At 44.0% G+C, this 26,221-nt stretch overlaps 1 long non-coding RNA gene across 1 annotated transcript in view; it reads right to left on the reverse strand.

The window, feature by feature from the left end:
- LOC126232123 (uncharacterized) overlaps positions 1-24,644 on the reverse strand; it is a 32,090-nt gene extending 7,446 nt beyond the window's left edge. Inside the window, exons 1-2 of the long non-coding RNA XR_007544667.1 lie at positions 24,481-24,644; positions 12,709-12,735 (exon numbers count right to left, since the gene is read on the reverse strand). This is a non-coding gene — a long non-coding RNA (uncharacterized LOC126232123). The remainder of the gene's footprint in view (positions 1-12,708; positions 12,736-24,480) is intronic.
- Between the last annotated feature and the right edge of the window lie 1,577 nt (positions 24,645-26,221).

Below are 26,221 nucleotides of genomic sequence, written 5' to 3' on the forward strand. Positions count from 1 at the left end.
ACACATTTCGCAGACAGTATGTACATATGTCACCGAATATAACTACAGAAATACACCGCCGAAAGAAAAAAAGAAATCGCTCCACCAAGAAACACTTGTGCGACATAAGCGAAAGTTGGTTCAAATGGCTCTCAGCACTATGGGACCCAACATCTCAGGTCATCAGTCCCCTAGACTTAGAACTACTTAAAGATAACTAACCTAGGGACATCACACACAGCCATGCCCGAGGCAGGATTCGAACCTGCGACCGTAGCGGTCACGCGGTTCCAGGCTGTAGCGCCTATAACCGCTCGGCCACCACGGCCGGCTAAACGAAAGTTGGTAGCCGTGCTTAGACATCTGAACAATGACGTCTATTCGGATTTCGGACCGAACGAGATGGCATATTGGTTAGCACACTGGACTCGCATTCGGGAGGACGACGGTTCAAACCCGCGTCCAGCCATCCTGATTCAGGTTTCCCATGATTTCCCTAAATCGCGTCAGGCAGATGCTGAGATGATTCCCTTGAAAGAGCATGGCCAACTTCCTTCCCATCCTTCCTTAATCCGATGGGACCAATGACCTCGCTGTTTCGTCCCGTCCCCAAAATTAACCAACCAATCGGATCTCGAGCCAGTCGCATTACAGTGGCACTAATAGCGTTACTATGAGGCTTCAAATCAAGTTTCCTTTAAATACACGCCGTGACGGTCGTGAGTATTACCTACCTTTGATATTGGACGTGGTGAGTAGTTGTTAGTCAAGAATGCCTTAGACAAAAAAAAAGAAAAAAGAGGCCAGTTGAGGACCAGCATCCAACTTGTGTGTGTGCTAGACGTTCTGGATCTACACCTGGACCTATGGTCTGTAGTGCGATTTCTTATGACTGCAGGAGCACTCTCGTGGTTATCCCGAGTACCTTGACTGCAAAACTGCGTGTCAGTCTCGTGGTTCGAACTGTTGTGTGGCCATTCAGAAACAGCTCTCCAGGGGGTGTTTTCCAACAGGATAACGCTCGCCCACGTACATGTTCTATAGAGTGTCAGCATGTTTCCTTGGCCTTCTTGATCGCCAGATCTGTCTCAGTCGAACACATATGGGACATCATTGGACAAGCACTCCAGCGTCATCCACAAACAGCATTAACCTTCCCTGCATTGACTGCCCAAGTGCAACAGACATGGAATTCCATCCCACAAACTGACATCCAGAACCTGTGCAATACAATACATGCACGTCTGCATGCTTACATTCGACATCCTGTGGGCTTACACCAGTTAATTTGTATGCCAGCGTTTCAGCATTTCACATTTCCAATTGCTTTCCTCGCACCTATATCAAACTGTGATACTGCAAATTTAATCATTTAAATATTTCATCTAAAGAAATTTATTCCCGAGATTTCATATCTCTACATTAATTATTTTGTGCTGCTGCGACTTTTTTCCCTTCAGTTCAGAAGACACAACGTCACAAACATTGAGCCGTGGGAAAATGAAAGTGCAGGGCGCATTTCACTCAAGATACAAGTGAAATATGTCTGCAAATACACGTGCAAAATTTTAAATATACGTGAAACATATTTGACTTGCATGTGTGCAAGCAAAGCCATAGGTGGAAAGTTTATCCTAAAACCCTGCAACTATTGCTGTGAAATGTGATACACTTGTTAGTTTGCATAATAAATACTGTGGCAGTGTGAGCCAGCAGCATCCTGCTGGGGTGGGTGTGATAGTGGGCCAGGAGAAGACTGGCAGACAGACAGTGTGTGAGGAGATGGAGAAAAAAAGGGAAACGACGTAGAATGATAAGAGAAGGGAATGGACAAAGAGGGGGGTGAGGATGGGAAGATAAAGAAAGGAAAGAGGAAGAGATGTACCTTGACAGGGGAGAGGAAGAGAGAGAGAGGGGGAGGAGACAATGGTCAGGGGAATGGAGGAAGAGAAGATGGATAGAGGGAGGCGAGAGGAGGAAATAGACAGAGAAAGGAAAGAGGAGGAGAAAGAGTGGATGGAGGAGCAAATGAACAGAACAGCGAGAGGGGGGATGAGGAGATGGACAGGATAAGGAAAGAGGAGGAAATGGAGAGAGAGCAGAGGGAGGAGGAGATGAATAGTGAAAGAAGAGTTGGAGGAGATGGACATGGAGAAGGGAGGAGAAGATGGACAGAGCGAGGGATGGAAGTGATTGACAGAGAAACAGGGCAGGAGGAGATGGACAAAGAGAAGTGAAGGAGGAGATAAATGGATGGAGGTGGACTTGGACACAGAGTGTAGGAGCGGATGGACAGGAAGGACTAGCAAATGAACAGAGAGGGGGAAGAGCACATAAACTGGGACAGGAGTAGCAGGAGCAGACAGAGGGTTGAGGGTGAAGGAGAGAAAGAGAGGGTGAGAGAGGGCGGGGGTAGAGGAGATGGAGAAAGAGGAACAAGGAGGAGATGGACTAATAGAAGACTGGAAAAATTCAGTTCTATTTGGTTCAATATTTTACTACGAATTTCAGACCTGTTATCTGGAAACTCTAAACAGGTCGTACATATTCATTAATCATGGTGACGTACAATGTTTTATGTATTTTAACTGCAACGATTGGTAGTATTAATGTAGAAATAAAACCGAACAGTTGAAAAATAAGAATCAATTTAAAAAATAACATAAAATAAAGGGAATTAACTGAAGTTTCAAGTGAATAACTTTCATCTTACATTACTAAATATGTTACTGGCAGACTCAGAACAACTCGAGGTTTACCACACGTACTTCCAAACATATTGTTGCTACACTATTCTACATCACCCACACTGGCACTTATTTGGCTCGGCAATCCTCGAATCTGTGCATACCGATGTGGTTGACCGTAGAATTCTTTCGTTTCGTTTTTATTTTATTTTTATTTTTTCTTATTTGTTCATATATATATATATGTCTCTGTTAATTAAATGTATATGTGCCTATCATTACCTATAATTAAGGAAACGCTTCTTTGACCTGATGACATTATTTTGATACTCAGAGGGTCCACTTGATCTTATAGACCGAAAATTAAGCAGTTGCCTTTTAGATATCTGATGTGCTATCATATTGACTTTAGTCCACAAGTGTTGGTCACCTATGATTGTTTGCAGATCGCAGTCTAATTGTTTGCTGTCTCTCTCTCTACCTGAAAAAGGGGCATCTCAGAGCGACATGACTAGCCGAACCTTCCTCACCTCACTCACATACTGGTGCGTTACCACATCCTATTCGACGCAGATGAGTGGGATATGGACCGTGACTTGTTAATAGGTGCACCACACCTCAAGTAGGGGTAACGTCGTGCAGTTTGAGCCTGTTCCAGGTGCTTGGGAATACGCTGTAAACACGTCTCGTAGTGCTCCTAGGGTCCCAGTCAGACTGCCATTCAGTTCCAGGGTCGTAAATGTCTTTTATCAGGAAGATACGTCCTTGTGATCTCGTACACACGATCATATTGCTCGCGTCCCGACCAATACAGCGGTGCCCTGTAACGTACCACGACATACACGTCACGTAGCCCGAAGATCACCACTAAACCCTCTACAGGTGTAGTGCAAAAGGCAGCGGCGAGCCTCAGAAGTACGCTCCGCTGAATTCGCCACAGTATTGTTTTGTAGCTGCCTAGTCTAAGGCGATGCGCCCAGGCGCTGGCAGCAGAGCCCACAGTAGCGTTGACGATAGCTTCGTAATATGGCCGCACTACATGCAACAGTAATTTTTGGTCAGCAGTACCAGCATGGGCAACCTTATGCATGATTTTGACTGCTTTCTGAGGAACAGATTTTACCTGTTGTAGAAAGTTTCTCTTCTCGTCTAGAAGAGTGGCTAAATATCTATGACAGGTATTACGTCAAGCACCAGGGAAGGATTTCTGGCAAGAGAAAGTCTTCTCTGAGGAAGTATGTATGTGGAACGGCTATAGTTAGTTTCTTGCTCTTGCACCAATGCTGCATCTGGACAAGCACATCATTCACTTTTTCCTCAAGTCTCGCCCTGGAGTCTGCAAGGACTACTACTAGGATGTCATTTGTGTATGTGACAATATCGTCAATAGCATCTGCCCCATATAAAAGAACTAATAGGGGTTCAGCACTAGGATTCCAGGACAGTGGACCACTTATGGAGACAGTAAATATACCAAGGGGATAATATTACACGTGCCAAAAAGTTTATTAACTGAATAACAGAATTTTAATTTATGCATGCAGAGAGAGAACAGCACCAATAGAAATTAACAGAGATGTACGACAAGGGTGCCGTCTCTCACCCACTTTATTTAATATATATGTCGTACTGACAATACTGTTAGACAGTCGAATGATAAATTAGCCCACGAATACAATTAATTTCTAGAAATACAAATTTACATACTGTACTCTTTGCTGATGGCCAAATAATTTGTCGGCCGCTGTGGCCGAGCGGTTCTAGGCCCTTCACTCCGGAACCGTGCTTCTGCTACGGTCGCAGGTTCGAATCCTGTTTCAGGCATGGTATGTGATGTCCTTAGGTTAGTTAGGTTTAACTAGTTCTAAGTCTAGGGGACTGATGACCTCAGATGTTAAGTCCCATAGTGGTCAGAGCCATTTGTTAAGTCCCATAGTACTTAGAGCAATTTGAACCAAGTAATTTACAAAAAATGGACGATTATTTACAAATACTCTACATCTCTCGGACTCCACAGCTTCAACATATCACAAAATACAACGTAAGTTATGACTTTTTAAGGAAAATACCCAAAGTGTACTAAAATAGTGCTAAATGGAAAATCATTTGCAAAGGGAATCTCACTTTACGCTGTTAGGATATGATGCAATTATCGTAACGTTATATCCAATAAGCTAAGTAAGTTTCAAATGATACGTGGCACTATACAGGGAACATTACCGAATGATGGCAAGAAAGATATAAAACCAAATTCTACGAAGTAATGGCAACATCTATCCTCGCACGTGGACGTGAGACTTGGAAAGTAACTAAGAAACGCCAAAGGAGGATACAGTCAGCTGAAACGAAATTTTTCAGATAGTGAAAGGATGTACTCATTGAACCCTCTGCCAGGCACTTAATTGTGAATAGCACAGTAATCACGTAGATGCAGATGTACTCTGAGAGAACAAATAAATAGTTCTCAAATGGGGACAGAATTAAATACATTTTGCACCGATGAAAGAATGGAAAATGCGACGATAAAATGAAAAAGCACATTGAAAGAATAAGGCAGAAAGAATAGTTGGACATGTAATATACTTTATGCTGTAGGACAGAGATACAGGTATACCACGGAAAAGCTGGCATCTGCGAAGGTAGAACAGGCTATAAAGTTACTGCCTGAGTTAAAGAAGATGATGAAAGAATATCAAACCAGTGCCGTCAACAGTATTTCATTTACACATGTGGATTTCACAAGCAAAAGATGAAGAGGTAGAGAAAATGTATGACGGCCCGGATAGGCAACTCAGTATCTAAGGGAGATGTTAGACTAGTAGTCAGGGGAAGATTGAATGCTGCGGTAGGGGAAGGAACATGTTGTTATCGCAAAATTTGGGCTCGGTGGTATGAAGGGGAGAGGAGAGACAATACTAGAGTTTTGTGATAAACATCGGATAGTGGTAGCGAATACACCGCTCAAAAATCATAAAAGCAGTAAGTATGCTTAGACGCAGCCTGGAGTGGATGCTAGATATCAGCTTGATGACGTTATTGATAGGCTGAGATTCCGAAATGAGATAATGGATTGTAAGATTTAGTCAGGGGCAGATATAGACTAAGACCACAATGAAATGAGGATGAACAATAGGCTGAATATAAAGAGAACTATCAAGAACAGTAAACGTGGCAATAACGAGGAGAATCTAAAAAAAGGGTAGATGGGCTGTAGTGAATATCACAGTAGGTAGTTCAGTTAAAGGGGAAGGGGTCATCAAAGAAGCTGGAAGTGTGTTCCTCGAACCACTCCGTCACAGTCCTGGCCTTGTGAGATGGGGCATTACCTTGCTGAAAAACGCCACTGCCGTCGGGAAACATGTTCGTTCTAAAAGGGTGTATGTGGTGTGCCATACACCTTGTCCGTCACGGTGCCTTGCACGAGCTCCATTCAACCCACGAATGCCCGTGTCAGTGGTTTCCAGAGCATAATGGAGCCGCCGCCAACTTGTCTCCGTACCGCCGTACAGGTGTCAAGGCGCTGTTCCGCTGGAAGGCGACAGATTCGCGCCCTGCTATCGGGATGAAGAAGGTATCGGGATTCATACAGCCATGCAAGACTCTGCCACTGTTGCACTGCCCAGTGCTGAACATTCCAGGCGAAGTCGTCAGTGTCGTGCTGTTCATATTAGCACAAGCATGGGTCGCCGCTGCGGAGGCCCATCGTTGGGAGTGTCTGGTGCACTGTGAGTTCAGACAGACTTGTGCCCTGCCCGGCATTAAAGTCTCGTGTTAGTGCCGCCACAGTTGGCAGCCTGTCCTGTTTTGCCAGTTCGCCCAGCCTACTACATCCGACATCTGTAATGGGAGGTGGCCGCCATCCCTACGACGTCTGGACGTGGTTTGTCCTTGGCGTTGAAGACATTCACCACAGCTCTCCTTGCAGTTTTTGAAATGCTCGTACCTAACCTCCAGGCCATCGCAGTCTGCCCTCGGTCAAACTCAGACAGAGCGCGCGCCTTCACAATTCTACATACAGACAGCACACTCATTGATACCACATGCACCGTACGTGTGTCTGATCAGCAGGCATATCTCGCCGGCTGACGCCGCTATCGCCTGGATGGATTTATATCGATAGTAGGCCATTATGTTCTGGCTGATCAGTGTAGGTACGAGTAGAATAACTGAGAAAAAACTTTCTGTAATGGAACAAATATTGCCGGCCGGAGTGGCCGAGCGGTTCTAGGTGCTTCAGTCTGGAACCGCGCGAACGCTACGGTCGCAGGTCCGAATCCTGCCACGGATGTGTGTGATGTCCTTAGGTTAGTGAGGTTTAAGTAGTTCTAAGTTCTAGGGGACTGATGACCTCAGAAGTTAATCCCATAGTGCTTAGAGCCATTTGAACCATTTGAAGAAGTATTTAAACTGATATTCGAATGAAAGAAGTAGGATAATACTCTGGAAAATACAGGAATGAAGAAATTCTGAATAAATCGAAAAAGAAATGATCGTCGGAAAGATAAATTCAGCATACAGAAAAATCAAAACAGCTTCCGTTGAAATTAAATGCAGGAGTGTCAACATTAATAGTGTAGAAAGAGTTACGATGTTAACCGCAGAGGAGAGACAGGATATGTGGAAAAACGGTGTTTAATGGCTTTAGGAGGGAAAAGAGCTGTCAGTGACGAGCTGGAAGAAGAAACAGACGTCAATAGGGGGTTCATTATTACAGTCAGAGTTTGACACAGCTATGGAGGACTTGCGCTTGAATAAGGTAAAAGACATAGATACTCAAGTTTTGCAATTCCTAAATGTGCTGGGATTAAACGCAACAAAACGACTTTTCATGTTGTGGTGGAGACTTTCGAAAATATCATCGGTACAATTCCAAAGGTAGTAAAGGGAAATAAATGCGAGACTTATTGCACAATCAGTACAGTCGCTCATGATTGCAAGTTTCAGAATCAAATAGCATAGGATGGAAAAATAGTTGTGGACGTGACCGTTGGTTTTGCTTTAGGAAAGGTAAAGGCAGTTCTGACGTTAAGTTTTATGAAGAAGCAAGACTTAAGAAAAATTAAGGCTATTTTATGGGATTTGTAGACCTAGGTGAAACGTCAGGGGATGTCGAATGGTGCAAGATTTTCGAAATTCTGAGAAAATAACAGTGAGCATTACGGAAAGACGTGAAATATACATATGTATAAGTATCAAGAAGTAACAATTAGTACTGAAGACAAATGACGAAGTGCTCGTCTTAAGAAAGGTATAAGACAGCGATGAAATCTTTCGTTCTTACTGTTCAATGTGGCCACGCGGAGTGGCCGCGTGGTTTGAGGCGCTGTGTCACGGATTGCGCGGCTCCTCCCGCCGGAGGTTCGAGTCCTCCCTCGGACATGGGTATGTGTGTTGTTCTCAGCATAAGTTAGTCTAAGCAGTGTGTAAGTCTAGGGACCCCAGACCTCAGCAGTTTGGTCCGTTGGGAATTCACAAACATTTGAACATTTTGTTCAACGTGTACATCGCAGAAGCAGTGACAGGTCGGTCCAGGAGTGGGGCTAAACCACAGAGTGAAAGATCACCAGGGATAAGATTCGCATATGACACTGTTCATGTCAGTGAAAGCAAGGAATATTTGCAGAAGATACTGAATGGAATGAACAGCCTACAGAGCACAGAAAATGGACTGAGAGTAAATCGAAGAAAGGCGAAAATAGTGAGGTGCGGAAGAAACGTGGTTTGTGAGAAAGTCTATTGTTATCAAAAAAATTTTCCTTGTTTTGAGGAAGATATTTCTGAAAATGTGTGTATGGACTGCAGCTTTGTGTGGAACCGAATGTCGGACGAGGAAATCCCAGAAAGAAGAGGGTCAAAGCGTTTTGGACGTGGTGCTATAGAAGGATGTTGAAAATTAGGAGGACTGATAAGATACGGAATGGGGAGCGGAGAAGATTATATGGAAAACATTTACAAAAAGAAGAGACGTGATGATGGCTCATGTGTTAAGAATCAAGGAATAACTTTTATGATGCTTGAAGGAATTACAGAGTATGAAAATCGTAGGGCAAGACAGAGACTGGAATATACGGAAAGAACAATTGAGGACGGAGGGCGCAACTGCTGCTCTGGGGCGAAAAGTTGGCACAGGAGAGGGAACCGTTGCGGCCACTGGAAAACCTGTAAGGACATTGATCAACGAAAAAAAAAATGGCGATTTAGAAGATAGTTGGCCTTTTTAACTGGCATTCTTGCTTACTTCTGCCAATAGAAAGTGTGTCTGATATTCAAATGACAGGAAAGAGAGCGTTGACTACTGAATATATTTGAATTTCCATTGACATTTGTAATCAAAGTTCATCATAAAACCTGTACTGAAGCTGTGTTTCGTTGTCTTCTGCTACCAGACAGAAAAGATGTACAGGAACGTCTTCTTGTTCTTACATGTTTCTTCTCCCCACATTAGTTTAAGTATCTAGTTAGTAAAGTTTTATCGAATACTTTTATCGAAGAAAACTATATCCTTCAGGGAAATGTTTTAGCTGTGACGTGGTTTTTGATGGCTGTAACTAGCGATACGTCCATGTACTGTCCGGGCCCTTTAGTTGCGGAGAGTTTTCCAGTTTTCAATACATCTTTCACAATTGCAGCAAGTACGCACCAGCTGCAGATTACTGCTAAGAGACTAGAGAGATGGGCACACGGACCTGGATTCGTAATTGTCAAAAAATATACTGCATGTGTTGCTTGTTAACAGTTGCCGTCATCCTTTCCGTCTTCCAGGACTGTAATTCAGGGACATCATTTTAAATTTGAAGGCGTCGGTGAGGTACATGGGCATCCATTTCCATCAGGCGTTCACGTGCCTGCGACATCTGAGGAACTTTTGCCCTCGATCCATCAAAGCCCTTGAAATTTTAAAGCGTGCAGCACACAGAGTTTGGGAAGAAGATCGAGCAGGCCTCATCCAGTTTTAAAGAGCGTTTGTCTGGTCCCAGCTTCATGATGGATTGATGATCAGACCTTCTAGACCATCATATTTGGAGGTCCAGTGGGTGGGCATTAGACTGGCAACAGGTGCATTTAGAGCCTCTTCACCGAAGCTTGTCAGCCACCACTTCTAATGTGACGGCAGCTGCTCGCCGTAACAAATCTCCACGGCTGAGGTCGCTAATGCAATCCTGTGCAGTGGCGCTTGACCAGATGGTAAGGCAGTTCGGATTCTGATGGCGGAAAAAGTTTTTACTGCCAGTATTTGGGCGGCGAGGGGAGGAGAGGTGGTGGCGTAAGGCTCCTGGTCACCAGGCTCTACGCCAGTGTTCGCGTTTGAATACCAAAGCTGTCTGCAGTGTCTCACCAAGTGGGGGCATGTAACACTGTTGATGGTGGTTTGTCTGCTGGATGGGGGTGTTCAGCCTGGTGGCCCCCTTTGTGCCAATCATGAGGAGCAGGCCATGTGCCAGCACTGCCTTTCACCCTCTCCTTTCCCCTGTCATCATCATACAAAACACACACACACACACACACAATACATACATGGAATATTACAAATATTGTAATGGATCACGTTGTAAATAAAAATAAAACAAAGAAGCTACTCACTGTGCAACAAGCTTACAAAATGTCTTGTAAAATCTAATTGCCAGCATACCATACCGATTCTCTCCCACTCACAGAGTGGCTTTTCGATAATCGTCTGTGAGCAGTGGGACCATTTGGGAACCGAACAAAGAGCTGTATTTTAAAAGTGGTTGTGGCGAATACTAAGCCTTACAACACAGGTGGAGTAATTCCCCACTATATTATGTTTAGAAGACATTACTTATTTTAAATTTGACTGATTTTAAAGATCGTAATTTTTTAGGTATATTTACTAACGTCTCATGAACACATGAATTTTAAGATTGTTTATTGAAATGTATCTAGACAGAGAGGATCCCTTGGGTGCTCAATGGTTTTCTCTGATTGTGTCCTCAGAGTCTGCCTACCAGATGCTTTCACAATCCGTCATGCTGAGCTGTAGGATATTTGGAAGGCCCTGTATCATATGATATGATACAAAGGAAACATTTTTCTAAACTGATCCAATACCCTTAGTGCTCTGCAGGCTCTTCAAAATAAGCATGTAGGTGAAAAGGTTTCGTAAAATATACGAACTGCATTTCTCTTGCGGCCACATTATGGATAGGTGGTGGTGTTCTGCCAGGTACCTGGGCTGGAAACCAGCAGGTAGATATAGAGGTGAAGGAGGCCTGTAGGGAGTGGCAGTTGGAGAAAGCATCATTCCCTTGGAACCTGTGAACTCACCGTTGAGCCAGAAGGTCAGGCGTGAATGGGAAGGTGAGTGGCTTGTCACTTGTCACCGTACTGGACGTTGCTCTTTGTGGGTGGCGTTTTCTCCGTAGAAAGTTCCAGCCATTTCTGAAATTCGTTGAACTGACCAGATTACACTCTAAGCTGTTATGTTGAAGGAGTTTCAGAGCGGTGTCTCATCCCTTACCAGTCCAACCTTTAGTCAGCTGCAGTTCTTGCTGCTCCATTTAAAAACTTTCATTGTACCTTTTCTCTTTTAGTTGACTGCTTTACAAATCATGATTTAATACATCATAGTGTCTCTTTCTCCCTCTCTCTCGCTCTCTCTCTCTCTCTCTCCTCTCTCTCTCTCTCTCGCTATGTGTGTGTGTGTGTGTGTGTCGTGTGTGTGTGTGTGTGTGTGTCTGTATGTGTGTGAATTCCTATGGGACCAAACTGGTGAGGTCCCTAGACTTACACACTACTTAAACTATGTTAATAACAACACACATACCCATGGCTGAGGGAGGACTCGAAATTCCAGTGGGAGGGGCTGCATAATTCGGAACATGGCACCTCTAAGTGGGCGGCCCACACAGAGTGGAAATAACGTAAAACATATTGTGACTGTGTACTGGAAACTTGAAGTTTCAATTGAGACTAGCAACTGTCACAGAAAAGCCTTACGTAAAATGTCGCCTGCGAATTCCCAACTGCGTCTTATGTAGAAAGTAATATCAATAGCTGGGTTGGATTGTTTGGTGGATGAGACCAGACAGCGAGGTCATCGGTCTCATCGGATTAGGGAAGGAAGTCGGCTGTACCCTTTCAAAGAAACCATCCAGGGATTTGCCTGGAGTGATTTAGGGAAATCACGGCAAACCTAAATCAGGAGGGCCGGGCGCGGGATTGAACCGTCGTCCTCCCGAATGCGAGTCCAGTGTGCTAACCACTGCGCCACCTTGCTGGGTTCAATAGCTGGCAATGCTTGGACTCAGTGGGGTGGGGGATTACTCTATCAAGGAATCCAACAACTCTTCCATAGAAGGGAGAAATGTCTCTTTTCATCTCCTTTCAAAGAGTATCAAACTAACATTCACCCCAACAGTCGCATCTGTGACTATTTTCTAATAAAAAATTAGAACAAGCATTAAAGATTTAATTTAATAATTGCCAACCTCTTGCTTCTTTTCAGAGTCTGTCATGTCCATTTTGTAACGCGAATTTTATAAGAATAGCAATTGTCATGATGTTAACAGTTCTTTTGTATTATTTATTACAGCATAATTCTTGTACAATCATCATGTCCAGCGTCCTGGGTGAGTACTGTTCTGGAATGAGACCTCAGGTTGAAGGACAAAACGATGGACCAAGAACATTCTGAAGTAATGATTCAGTAGACATACATCAAGACTTCTGAAGTCAGTTGAGCCGGCCGCGGTGGCTGAGCGGTTCTAGGCGCTTCAGTCCGGAACCGAGCGACTGCTACGGCCGCAGATTCGAATCCTGCCTCGAGCATGGATGTGTGTGATATCCTTAGGTTAGTTAGCTTTAAGTAGTTCTTAGGGGACTCATGACCTCAGATGTTAAGTCCCATAGTGCTCAGAGCCATTTGAACCAATTGATGCCAGTTGATTACACGGCATGCTCATTGAAACTGAATTTTGATATAACATCTCACATAATAAATAATGCTGTAAAGACACTGTTGCACAACTGAGAACATATCCGCAACAATAACAAAAAGTTTGATTATGTGGACGATACATACCTCCTAAAGGTGGCTTGAATCCCAGAGCTGCAGAAAGAAAAGTAGTGTAAATATATAAAGTCAACAGACTCTGTTTTCAATAAATATAAATTTACAAAAGTAAATGAGATAAGTGCAGGAGAATAGTATAGTTCTAAGTTTCTTCAGCAATGGCAGTCGCTTGTATACAATAGACACATATCTAAATCATGAAGCAAAAAAGAAAACTTTTTACTGATGGTTTAAAAACTTAATTTCAGACAAATTTCAATTAACGATGTTCTTACTGAGTAATTTTTATCAGTCCTAGGAATCTGCATGGCAACAAATAAGATGAAAACAAAATTATATCATTAAAACACACTCAGCACAGTGCCTATGTGAACAATCAAAACAGCTTTCTATAGCACTCTGGCGTGTTCCTTTGCCCGTTTTGCCAGTCGGAATTAGTTATTCACTTTCAATGCCTTTGAAGTTGATAGGAGATTACAGTGAAATCTGTCTTAGTTTTGTTTCTTTTGAGTTCAGCTGTCACAAGGCATATCTTGAATTTCATTCATATAAGATCTTCAGACTCATCCAGAGTAACCCTAAATATTGGAAGACATCATTTAAAAAGTCTGTGAGATTTAGAAAAATATGTGAGACAAGATGATACCTTAGTTTTAAACGATCAAACTTAATTTCCTTTTACCCCTCTCTTAAATTAAGTTTCATTTATATAATAGGCTAAAATTGTAAATTCTGTTCTATTTTTATCTGTTCTGACTGCAGCAACACACACAGAAACAAGTTTATGTTTCATTTATAATGATATTTAGCCATAAGTCACAAATAATTTTATCTGTGTTTATGAGGCATAGTTGTCATCTGTCAGTGGCTTAGGAAGGCAAAAGGTTGTTACTTATTTAACAAATAATATTTTGAAGAACCTTAGGAAAATTTTCCCTAGATACAATTAAAAAAATGAAATTATGCCAAGGCTAATTACTAAAGATATTAACTATTTAATGATGTAAAGATAAATAAGGTACACTTTACACTAACTGCGAACACAGTAAAGTCTTGCATTCAGAATGAGATAGATTCTTGAGTAGAGATGCAACGAGCACTCTGGGACAAAACCTGTCACAGTGTTTGCTGCCCTTCTTTGTATATGACATCACATTCCAAGATAGTGGAATCGAAGATGGCAAGGCAGGAAATTAAAAAAACCAAGACAGGGCAATTACTGAAGTATCCAAGATGATGTAACTAACTCACTTCTCCAAATTTTAAAATGATGGGAAATTTAAGAAGCCTACTTATGACAGCGAGAAATTCAAAAAGCCCAGACTTGCGTGTGCTGCCCTATTTTGGATGCGCTCAGTATACCCAAATGGCATGTATATTGCCAATACATTTAGGGGCAGTGTTATGGAACAGTGTCTCCCATAACTGCTCTGTAATCTAATTAATAACCCATTCATCAAATTAGACTACAAATTCAATTCAACTATCGAGCGATAAATGAAAGTGTACATGTAACTGAAACAAATGCCAGCGATTGGGAATCTAATAAGTTCTTCATTATTGCAAGTCTATGCTGTGACTGATGTGTGTAACGTTTCTGTGTAAGCTGGGTCTGCTGGCTGGCTGTGGGAAGTCGAGAACTGCACGGCGAGAATAGCAAGTGGTTCGCAAAACTTTTTTTCGCTAAAAGGGACAGAATCCAGCCAGGTACACATTGGGAAGCAGCTGCAGCGCCGGACAGATGTGGGACGCCTTGCGTGGTCACTGCATAGGCAGCCAGGAGAAATCTGCGTTCTGTAAATTCCATTGTGAGAAGGAGCAAAAAGAATAACTTTTAAAAAGATAGAGGTTTGTGGCGGGTTGGGGAAAATAATGAAGCAGAGAGAAGTATCCACTGGATCCAAAGGAGTTCAGCAATAACTTATGTTGAAATGTAGGGGCAGATATTCGTAGGCACCTGCTACAGGTGTTGAATATCAAAACCTACGGCACTTAGAATCCTCTCTACTGCCAGTTGCCAATAGAGTGCTGTTGTCATACTGAATACTAGCTCTCGGAAGCTAAGTAAGGTTTCGCTACTCTTGTGGAAGATGCAGTTTTATAACAGGACCTGGTTAGCGATATCATACGGCTCATCGTCTGACGTGTATTGTTTCACGAAACCGTGAACAGTAAACGTTGTTGTTTAATGATCCAGGATTGTATCGCCCATCTGAGGGAGGACGAAACCAACTACTCAGTGTTTCAACAAGATGACGCTACTGCTAACACAGCTTACAACACAGTACGCGTCTTATGGTAGAGGTTTTTGGGGAAACTTTTCATCTCAAAGAACCTATGGCAGCCTCGCTAGTCAGACTTTACTCCAACAGACTTTTTTCTTCGGGGAATAGCATGTAGTGTACCGCAATCACCCATGCTTGATTCGAGATTTAAACATTGAAATAACTTCATACATGAGAAGCATATCATAATCACATGGACGGAAAGGGATTCCCAATAAAATTAGGCGGGTTGAGCCTTGTATAGCGACTCGTGGAAGTCATTCCCAACATAGTGTACATAGTAACCGCACAGTTACTTTCTGAGCACCCATACAAGCAGTGGCTCTCAAGACACATATTATATACTCGTTACAGAGGCAATGTTGAGAAGAAGGAATCCTGACCTCTGCCGCATTCGACCAATGAAACAATTCATAGGCGACAAATGAAAATTTCTACCTACGCTGGGGTTCTAACCCGGGTCTTCCGTTTAGCAGGAAGATGCGTAAACTACGCTACCTTCACATAGTAGTTAGACACAATTGCGCAGACTACGCAAGTGTGCTACCCCTGCTCCATCCATATTACTTTTCGCCGCACAGCCAGCCGCGGTGGCCGAGCAGTTACAGGCCCTTCAGTCCGGAAACGAGCTGCTGCTACGGTCGCAGGTTCGAATCCTGCCTCGGGCATGGATGTGTGTGATGTCTTTAGGTTAGGTAGGTTTAAGTAGTGCTAAGTCTAGGGGACTGACGACCTCAGATGTTAAGTCCCATGGTGCTCAGAGCCATTTGAACCATCATTCGCCGCACACTACCAAAGTTGCGTCCCCTAGCCCTCTTCCCTCTTTTCGCTCACCGCATCGCACAAAGTCCCTTGCAAGGGCACTGAATGATGATGTTAGATCTGACCGCGCATATACACTGCTGAGCCAAAAGATTATGACCTCCTGCTTCATAGCCTGTTTGTCCGTCTTTTGAACGAAATACATCACTGATTTCGAGTAACAGGGTTCCGACGTTTTGGAAAGTTGGAAATTTGTGGTAAGTTCCTATGGGACCAAACTGCTGAGGTCATCTAAAACTAATTTATCCTAAGGACAACACACACACACACACACACACACATGCCCAAGGGAGGACTCGAACCGCCGACGCCGGCAGCCATGCGAACCGTGGCAAGGCGCCTCAGACCGCACGGCTACCCCCCGTGGCCCCGACGGTTCGTTGGCACAGCTCATGTAATTCGCGTAAATAACGGGCCGCTGATTTGCTTACGCAGTGATGGCACCAGATAGCGACTCAGATGGCTACCGTACGATTTACATGAGACGCATTTGGTCGCCGAGACATCACCGTGAGTTCACTATATTGCTCCTCAAACCACTGTAGCACGGTTCTCTCTCCGATACACGGACCATTATACTGCTGAAAGATGAGAGCGCCGTCGGAGAAGACGCCGAGCATGAAGGAATGGCCGGCCGGAGTGGCCGAGCAGTTCTAGGCGCTAGAGTCTGGAACCGTGCGACCGCTACGGCCGCAGGTTCGAATCCTGCCTCGGGCATGGATGTGTGTGATGTCTTTAGGTTTGTTAGGTTTAAGTGGTACTAAGTTCTAGCGGACTGATGACCTCAGAAGTCCCATAGTGCTCAGAGCCATTTGAACCACGAAGGGATGCAGGCAGTATGCAACTGCCAATGTGTCTCCGATTACTGCCACAGGTGCCACGCAAGTGCAGGAGAATGTCTCCCACACCATAACACTGCTCCCACCAGCCAGTGTCAGTGGGTCGCTGCACGTTTGAAGCCGCCGTTCACCTCGATGACGACCATCGACCTAGTGTAGCAAAAATGTGGTTCACCCGAAGAGCCGACACGTTTCCATTGATCGACGGTCGTATCCCGACAGTCCTGTGCCCACTGCAACCGTAACTAACGATGTCGTTGCCTCAACATGTGAACACGTGGGGGTGGTGTGCTGCGGAGCTCCATGTTGAGCAATGCACGATGAGAGGTGTGCTCCGGGACACTCGTGCGTGCACCAGCACTGTGCTCTTTCGGCAGAGGTGCCACAGATCACCATGCATGTTACTTCACATAGCAGAGAAGCCTCCGGGCCCAGCGTCCTGTGAAAAATAGTGGACGTCTAACCATTCAGCGCCTAATAGTACTTTCACAGTCGAACCCCTTCCCGCAGGTGTTCACGACAGTAGCACGTGAACATTCGATCGTCTCCGCCGTTTTAGAGATAATCGTTCACAGGTTCTGCGTAATAATAATCTGCCATTTGTCGAAGTCGCTTATCTCGGTGGATTTCGCCATGTGCAGCCCGTATCTCCACCGTCCGTGGCTGCTCCACTTACGCACTTTCATCACTGCGTAGTCCGCCCCGGTAGCTGAGTGGTCAGCGTGACAGACTGTCAGTCCTAAGGGCCCGGGTTCGATTCCCGGCTGGGTCGGAGACTTTCTCCGCTCAGGGACTGGGTGTTGTGTTGTCCTAATCATCATCATTTCATCCCCATCGACGCGCAGGTCGCCGAAGTGGCGTCAAATCGAAAGACCTGCACCAGGCGAACGGTCTACCCGACGGGAGGCCCTAGCCACACGACATTTACATTATCACTGCGTCACGGGCCCGCAGGTGATAAGACTTCCGAGTGTTGTTACCCAAACAGCATTTGACTAACTCAGCTTGTAGCATAGTCGGATTTTCAATCATGAACACGAGAAGTAATATTTTTAAAATAAAAGTAGCATCCTTTTATTGACGGTTACTGGATGTCTGAAAATGAATTTAAACTTCTTAGGAATATGCCAAAACGTATTTTATTCAATGAAAAAATTACATATTTCAGTAACACTAGTGAGTCTGTGAAAATGATACTTTCTCATTATCTATCCGATATATCGGCTTCGTATGCCATATTTCAATTTAGTGTCAGTAGCAACGAATAACCAAGATGTTATTTTTATTAAACACTATAGTTCCATATCTGTCAATTAAGATTACACTTTGTTACTAAAAATAGAAGTTTTAAAAAAATCAAAAGATACAGGGTGAAGCAGAAAAACGGGAACATTTCCACAATCCAATAAAACTAGAAGTGAAGAAGGAAATAAATTGCATTCATCGTAAGTGAAACCTTCCAACTTTGCCATTTAGGAAACATTGATGGCATTTATCATTTTTCAAAAATTACGTCCTTTAGATGACGTCCTCCTGTTCGAATACATTCGTGAAACCTGCTGTTGAGATTCCTCATTGACCGCTGCAACATCTCAGCTGGGGTACTGTGGATTGCATCCCAAATTCTCTGTTTTAACTCGTCCAGGGTTCTTGGTCGAGTCATGTAGACTTTGCTCCACGAGAAAAATCACAAACGGATAGATCTGACGATCTAGGAGGCCCGGGTATGTTAACGAATTGTGAGATCACACGGTAGCCAAACAATTCTCGCACGTATGCCACTGATTGCCGTGTAGTGTGTGATGTCGCTCCGTCACGTTGAAACCAGGCTTCTTGAACGTTTGCAAAGTTGTTCAATGCAGGTGCAACAAAAGTTCGTAACATCTTCAAGAACCGATCGGCGTTGACAGTTATTGTGTTTCGTTGTTCATTTGCGAGACAATACGGTCCGATAATCCCACGTGATGAAACTCCACGCCATGCTGCCACTTTAGTAGCGTGTCAAGGGCGCTCATGAACGTCATTAGGATTTGTGTTTTCCCAGTAACGGTAGTTCCGTTTGTTCACATTACTTGTGCCTCATCTGACGTCCACAACTTTTTTTACAAATTCATCGTCATTTTTTATTTTTGTCATCATTTGTTGACAGAATCCTAATCGTAATCGGAAATCGTGGTCCTTAAATTGTTGCACCATCTGTAGTTTGCACGGATGAAATTTTAAATCAAGATGAAGGATTCTGCGAACACTCTCCCTGGACACTTCAATCGCTGCTGTTTGCTTACGAATTGACGCCGTGGGCTCCGTAAGACAGACTCGCGTTCAACATCGGTGTTCGCTGGAAAACGCACACTTCTTGGTCGTCCGTTTCTTCTTGAGGGCAGATCCAGTCTCTTCAAAGTTATTAATCCCACATTTTATCGCGTCTTTCGACGGAACGGCATCATGACATCCCAAAATTACAAAAATGTCAAAACTACCTCTGCGCCGCTACCAAACTATCATTGTTTTTATAAAACATTTTTATGGTTAACGCACGCTATTGTCCGTTCCACTGACGCATGATTAGTGAAATGGCGAACTGTTTACTTGCTGTCTGTCACGAACCCGCAGTGCTGCCACATGCGCATGGCTGCCACTACTCATTTCAAACTTTCCCGTTATTCTGTGTCACCCTGTATTTATCTTACTAGCTAGATTCGAACCATCGAACGCAATAACGTGCTGAGAAACCGACGAATTCGTCGAAATAATGAAAATTGTTTTTAACTGCACTTTGAGATCTGCTAATTTTGAAAGGTGATATTTCAGAGTTCTTTGTCGTACTGTCTTAGAAAATTTATGTGCGTGCACTGAACTCCATCTGCTACAAGTGTGCACAAAATCGGAATCTGTGAGGACCCCTCGTCATTGTAGAATCCTCCTTTTACCACCAGCTTAACTGTGACCTGAAGCCACTTTGGCACAAAAAACTTTTAATAATTATCTGACAGGTCTTTCACTGGAAACTGTCCTCAGAAACATTGATAAATTATTTCTTTGGTATTGTGTGACGTCATCACATGTACAATCAGGGCCTTCCCCGTACTCTCTGCACTGCCGAAGGAGTCTGCTACCTCTGCAACAAACCACCTCCGTCGCTCGCTAATGGGCGATCGTTATCGAAATCCATGCGCTGTGTGGAAAGGCCACATCACAGAAGAATGCGAGTGCTCCTTCTACAGACCCTGGAAGCAAATGAATCCCTTACGCGACTTGCCATAAGATGAAACAAATTGTACTATCTTGCTTACATGGGCATGTTATAGCGTGTCAAGAAATGATTCCGTAGTATCTATCATCTTATTTCCCACTGAAAAAAGGTTTTTGGGCAGCATTACGTTAGTGAAGCATCTGTATCCACGTACAAGGCTAATCCGGAAACTGAGGTTACAAAAATTTTTTGAGGTGCAAAAAATTTAATTTATCATAATAAAATTTAGATGCATTGTAGTACAGGTGTTGCATTATTTTTCCAAGCAATCACCATGTATCTTTACACATTTTGTCATTAGTAGGACGAGTTTTTTGATTCGTGTGTCATAGACGTCTCCCACCGCCTTTTTCAGTCGGTTCTTCACTTCGATTTTCACTTCGTCGTTGTCGGAAAAGTGTTTTCCAATAAGGTTTTTCTTCAATTTATTGGCCGGCCACTGTGACCAAGCGGTTCTAGGCACTTCAGTCTGGAACCGCGCTGCTGCTACGGTCGAAGGTTCGAATCCTACCTCGGGCGTGGATGTGTGTGATGTCCTGAGGTTAGTTAAGTTTAAGTAGTTCTAAGTCTAGGGGACTGATGACCTCAGATGTTAAGTCCCATACTGCTTAGAGCCATTTGGACCATCAGTTTAGTGAACAGATGACAGTCACTAGGTGTGAGATGGGGCTGTGAGAGAGTTGGCTTAAAACATCCCACCCAAACGAAGTCAACTACTCTTGCGTTGCATGAGCGGCGTGCGGACGCGCGCTCTCATGAAGCAGACAGAGTCTCGTTGTCAGCACGTCTGTTTTGTATGGCTCTGCGAAGTTTCTTCATGACCCCACAGTATCTTGCAGCATTTATGGTCCCACCTATTTCCAAAAAATCAACGGGCGAAACTCTTTTCCTGTACCAAAACACTGACACGACGATTTTCCTTGCTATATCCTGGGTGTGAATTTCTAGGCTATAATATTTCCGTTCATCTCCCTTATACAGACACTCTATATACTCCTTTTACCTTTCAGCTTTTTCTTCCTTGCTTAGGACTGGTTTTACATCTGAGCTCTTGATTTTCATACAGTTGCTTCCCTTTTCTCAAAAAGTCTTTTTAAATTTCCTGTAGGCGGAATCCATTTTCCTCTAGTAAAACATTCCTACATTTGTCCTCTGCCCATTCTTGCTCAGACATTTAACGCTTCCTGTCCAACTCATTTTGAGAGACGTTTGTATTCCCCTTCGCTTGCTTTATTTGCTGCATTTTTATATTTTCTTCTTTCGTCAATTGAATTCAATATATCTATTATGCCTTGTCTTTCGACCTATTTGACACTCTGCTGCCTTCTCTATTTCATCTCTTATAGCTATCCATTTGTCTTCTACTGTATTCCTTTTCCCTGCTCTACTCAACCGCTGCGTAATGCTTCGTCTAAAACTATCAGCAACCTCTACTTTATTCAACTTATCCATGTTCCGTCTCCTCAATTTCCTACCTTTTTTGCAGTTTCTTCAGGTTTAATTTACAGCTCGCTACCAATAAATTGTGGTCAGAGTCCAATCTAACCCTGTAAATGTCTTACAGTTAAAAATCTGGTTCCGAAATCCCTTTCTTGTTATTATGTAATCAATCTGAAACCTTCCAGTGTCTCCAGGAGTCTTCCATGTATACGCGCTACTTTTATGATTCTCAAACAAGGTGTTAGCGATGGCCGCGCGGGGTAGCCGAGCGGTCTGGGGCGCCTTGTCACGGTTCGCGCGGCTCCACCCGTCGGAGATTCGAGTCCTCCCTCGGGCATGGGTGTGTGTTGTCCTTAACGTAAGTTAGTTTTAGTTAGATTAAGTAGTGTGAAAGCCTAGGGACCGATGACCTCAGCAGTTTGGTCCCATAAGACCTTACTACAAATTTCCATTGTTAGCAATGATTAACTTATCGTATGTGCAAAATTCCACCAGACGGCTTGCTCTTTCATTTCTTTCCGTGAGTCGAAATTAAATTTTTGCTTTTCTTCCTTTTCCTACCACCAAACTGCAGTCTCCCATGACAATTAAATTATCGTTTCCTTTAACTATCTGAATAATTTCTTTTATCTCATCATACATTTCTTCAGTCTCTCCATTATCTCCAGAGCTAGTTAGCATATAAACTTGTACAACTATTGTAGGTGTGAACTTAGTGCCTATCTTGGCTACGTTAATGCGTTCACTATGCTGTTTCACGTAGATTACCTGCATTCCTATTTGCTTATTCATTATTACACCCACTCTTGCATTATCCCTTTGTGACTTTGTATTTATAACCCTGCATTCATCCGACAGAAGTCCTGTTTCTCTTGACACCGAGCTTCGCTAAGTCTCAATATATTGAACTTCAATCTACCCATTTCCGTTTTTAAAACCTCTAACCTACCTGCCCGATTAAGGCATTTAACATTCCAGAATCCTTTCCTTAGAACGCCAGATTTGTTTTCCTTGGTGATGACATCCTTCTGAGTAGTTCCTGCATGGAGATCCGAATGGGAAATTCTTTCATCTCCAGAATATGTTACCCAAAAGAACCTATCATAATTTAACCACACAGTAGAGCTACATGCCCTCGGGAAAATTACAGCTGCAGTTTCCCCTTGCTTTAGGCTGTTCGCACCACCAGGACAGCAATGCCGTCTTGGTTAGCCAGATAAGTCAATCATCCAGACTGATGCCCCTGCAACGACTGAAAAGGGTTCCGTCCCTCTTCAGGAACCGTATGTTTGTCTGGCTTCTCGACAGGCATCACTCCATTGTTGTTGTACACACAGTACAGCTATGTACGGTTAAGGCAGACATGCCACCCAAACTGACGGCAAGTCCGTGGTTCACCGGAAACATCGGAAACTATGAACGAAATTTTCGCTCTGCAGCGGAGTGTGCGCTGATATGAAATTTCCTGACAGATTAAAACTGTGTACCAGACGGAGATTCGAACAAAGGACCTTTGCCTATGCGGACAAGTGCTCTGCACTTGATATGAAACTTTCTGGCAGATTAAAACTATGTTGCCAGCCTGAGATTAGAGCTCGGGACCTTTGACTATCGCGGGCAATTGCTCTACCAACCGAGCTAGCAAGCACGATTTCCGACCAGCCCTTACAGTTTCAATTCTGCCAGTACCTCGTCTCCTAGGTTCCAAACTTCACAGGAACTCTCCTGCAAACCTTGCAGAGTTAGCACTCCTTGGAGAAAGGATATTGCAGAGACATGGCTTAGTCACAGACAGGTGGATGGTTCCAGAATGAAGTATTGACTCTACAGCGGAATATGCGCTCCTCTGAATCTTCATGGTAGACTGAAACTGTATGCCAGACCGAGACTCGGGATCTTTGCCTTTCGTGGGCAAGTGCTCTGCCAGCTAACCTTCCTTCCAGGAGTGCTATTCCTGCAAGGTTTCCAATAGAACTTTCGAAGGTAGGAGACGAGATACTGGCAAAACTGAAGCTGTGACGACGGGGTGTGAGCTGCGCTTTGGTAGCTTAGCCAGTAGAGCACTTGCCCACGAAAGGCCAAAGTCCAGAGTTCGAGTCTCGGCCTGATACACAGTTATAACCTGCCAGGAAGTTTCTAATCAGAGAAGACTCCTCTGCAGGGTGCAAATTTCCTTCTGAAAACATCCCCTAGGCTGTGGCTAAGCCATGTCTCCGCAATATAATTTCTTAAGGAGTGCTAGTTTTGCGAGGTTCGCAGGAGAAAAATGGTTCAAATGGCTTTAATCACTATGGGACTTAACATCTGAGGTCATCAGTCCTCTAGACATAGAACTACGTAAACCTAACTAACCTAAGGACGTCATACACATCCATACCCGAGGTAGGATTCGAACCTGCGACCGTAGCAGCCGCGTGGTTACGGACTGAAGGGCCTAGAACCGCTCGACCACAGCGGCCGGCTCGCAGGAGAACGTGTGTGAAATTTGGATGGTAGGAGACGAGATGTTGGCACAATTGAAGCTGTGAGGACGGTGCATGAGTTGTGCTCGAGTAGCTCAGTTAGTAGAGCACTTGCCCTCCAGAGGCAAAGGTCCGAGTTCGAGTCTCGGTCCGGCTCACAGTTTCATTGGAAACTATGGTTTAACCAACAGAAAATTGCAATATCGCTTCAGAACAAATTAGTGTATTTGCACATACCCCTTTACGCTTTTTTCTGTAACAATCCAGAAGAATTGTACTTGTTTCCCATTGCCATTACGTGAAGTTTTTTGCTGTCATGTTGTATGTGCCTGGAATGTACGAACATTAATTTGTTTACATCATCAGGTATACCAATCACATAAATGCAGCTGACTGCTGTGTATTACATCGAACTTCAAGGAGGAAACTCTCTCTCTCCAGGAGACAACGCCGAGGCAGGCTTGGCTTTAGCCGGTGGCAGTGACGGGAGGGCACTGTGTACAGCCAGCTCTTTTTTGCTTCTCGGCTAAATGATTACGACTGAAACTTTTTCTACCCACAGGACTTTTACCTGCTACTTCCACCTCTTCAATGACCGCGAAGCCCTCGGTTGTGGAATTTCATAACTCTACTGAAACAATTACTCGTGATCATGTGTTACTCAAAGATCAAATCCTTACCTTGGAAAAATCCGACTTCGTAGATATCGATGACCATCTTCACACAAACTTGTCTTTTTCCATCCTTCAGACCCTTCATGTACAATTTATACTTCCCGTAAGGTAAGGCGGCGAACTTTTTTAGCGTGATCGGTCGTGTCCAGTACCGATGCATGTAGTAGGTGCCCTGCCAACAGAGGTAGCGATGTAATTACACAATACAGGTTTTGTGACTAAATCAAAACTTCGACTTGTAGGATTATTCTTTGTCAGGGTCTTTACTGAGTATCAGATGTAGCAGCCTCTTCCTGTTTTTTTTCTGCTTCTTTCATAACTTAGACACGCTTATTGCATTTTGGTCATCATATATTGGCACATGTAAGTTAAGGAAATAACAAAGGATGTTCAAATTCACACTCTAATAGTTAACATAGCAATGAGTGAACATCCTGATACTTCTCAGCAATCAGTGGCGAATGACAAAGACGGGAACAGGAAAGTCGAAATCTCAAGGCATTCGCCTAACACGAGTGAAATTAAGAAACAGAGTGTAAGACGTCGTGGTCTCCTGACCTCCATTGCTGACATATTCCGCCCTCACAATCATATTCTGCACATCAAGACGCTTCATTCGAACCCAAACTCGACAAGATGAAGTCAGTCTTGTATGAATTCATGTATATTATACGCAAATAACTAATAAATCGCAAGTGCGCACCGTGGTTGAAATACTCGAGGCTGGCGTACACACTTACATTCCAGACACGACGGCACAGGAGCTTTTAGCTCGAGAGATGCAAAACCGCACGCCAGGAGGCCAGTCCCAACCCATCTACGTCGGCCGGTGACCGCCTGTAGAGCAGACAGCGTTTGCCCGAGTGAAAGGACGACCCCGTGTTCGACTTAAAAGCAAATTCCGCTACACCGTGTGGGAGCGGCCAGCCTACGCATTCTTTACACATAGCACGCAGTTTCAGAGATTTTCACAGACAGACAGCAAACGCCAAGCGCTGATACTACAGATTTCCGGATTGGTCGCCTTAAACGAAACGTCATTCTCCCGCTTTAGAAGAGCAATTCTGATTGGTAGACGATATTTCTGACGCCTTGAGCTGAAGTAGTAATGGAAGAGAACGAAAGATATACCCCATCACGCCTGGCGTGGAGAGGGGCCGTTCCGTTGTCGCTCTTGGAGCGAGAACACGTAACGAGAGCGTGCGTGCTCGTACGTGTACTCAAAGAGTGAGGAACAAGTCTCTCCTCAGTAGTTCACTGGGAGAGCACCTCTGTCGAGAGCGAATCGAAGTGTGACTCTATATTGAGTCCCTGCAATTAAGCATTGTCCACTGTGTTGGCCGACACACTTATTGTGCGGTGTGAACGGACAGAGTTATAGTTAAACGCCTGCGAGCGAATTTTGAGTGGCATCGCAGTGGACTGGTTATCTGACCGGTGTACCACGCCAATAGTTAGACTAGGGGCGAATAGAAGTCCTTGAGTTCATCAAGGCGTAGGGAGAGTTTGATTGGCGAAGGCCAATCCAGATAGAACGAGAGTTATCTTATTTGTCAGCAGCGAGCGGCGCAGACAGCAGTCATCACAGCTTACAGTATCGTGCGCTACAGTTCTTGCGAGCCCCATATTTCCTCAACAACAGTAAATTTCACTGCATTTCACACGCGACAGCCTCGACCGTACCTAGCAACATTCTAACGGATAATTATTCAAGTTGAGTATCTCCTCCATGTCCGAACAACATCTC

This window comes from Schistocerca nitens, unplaced genomic scaffold (genome assembly GCF_023898315.1).
Source record: "Schistocerca nitens isolate TAMUIC-IGC-003100 unplaced genomic scaffold, iqSchNite1.1 HiC_scaffold_431, whole genome shotgun sequence".
Classification (NCBI taxonomy): Eukaryota; Metazoa; Arthropoda; class Insecta; order Orthoptera; family Acrididae; genus Schistocerca; species Schistocerca nitens.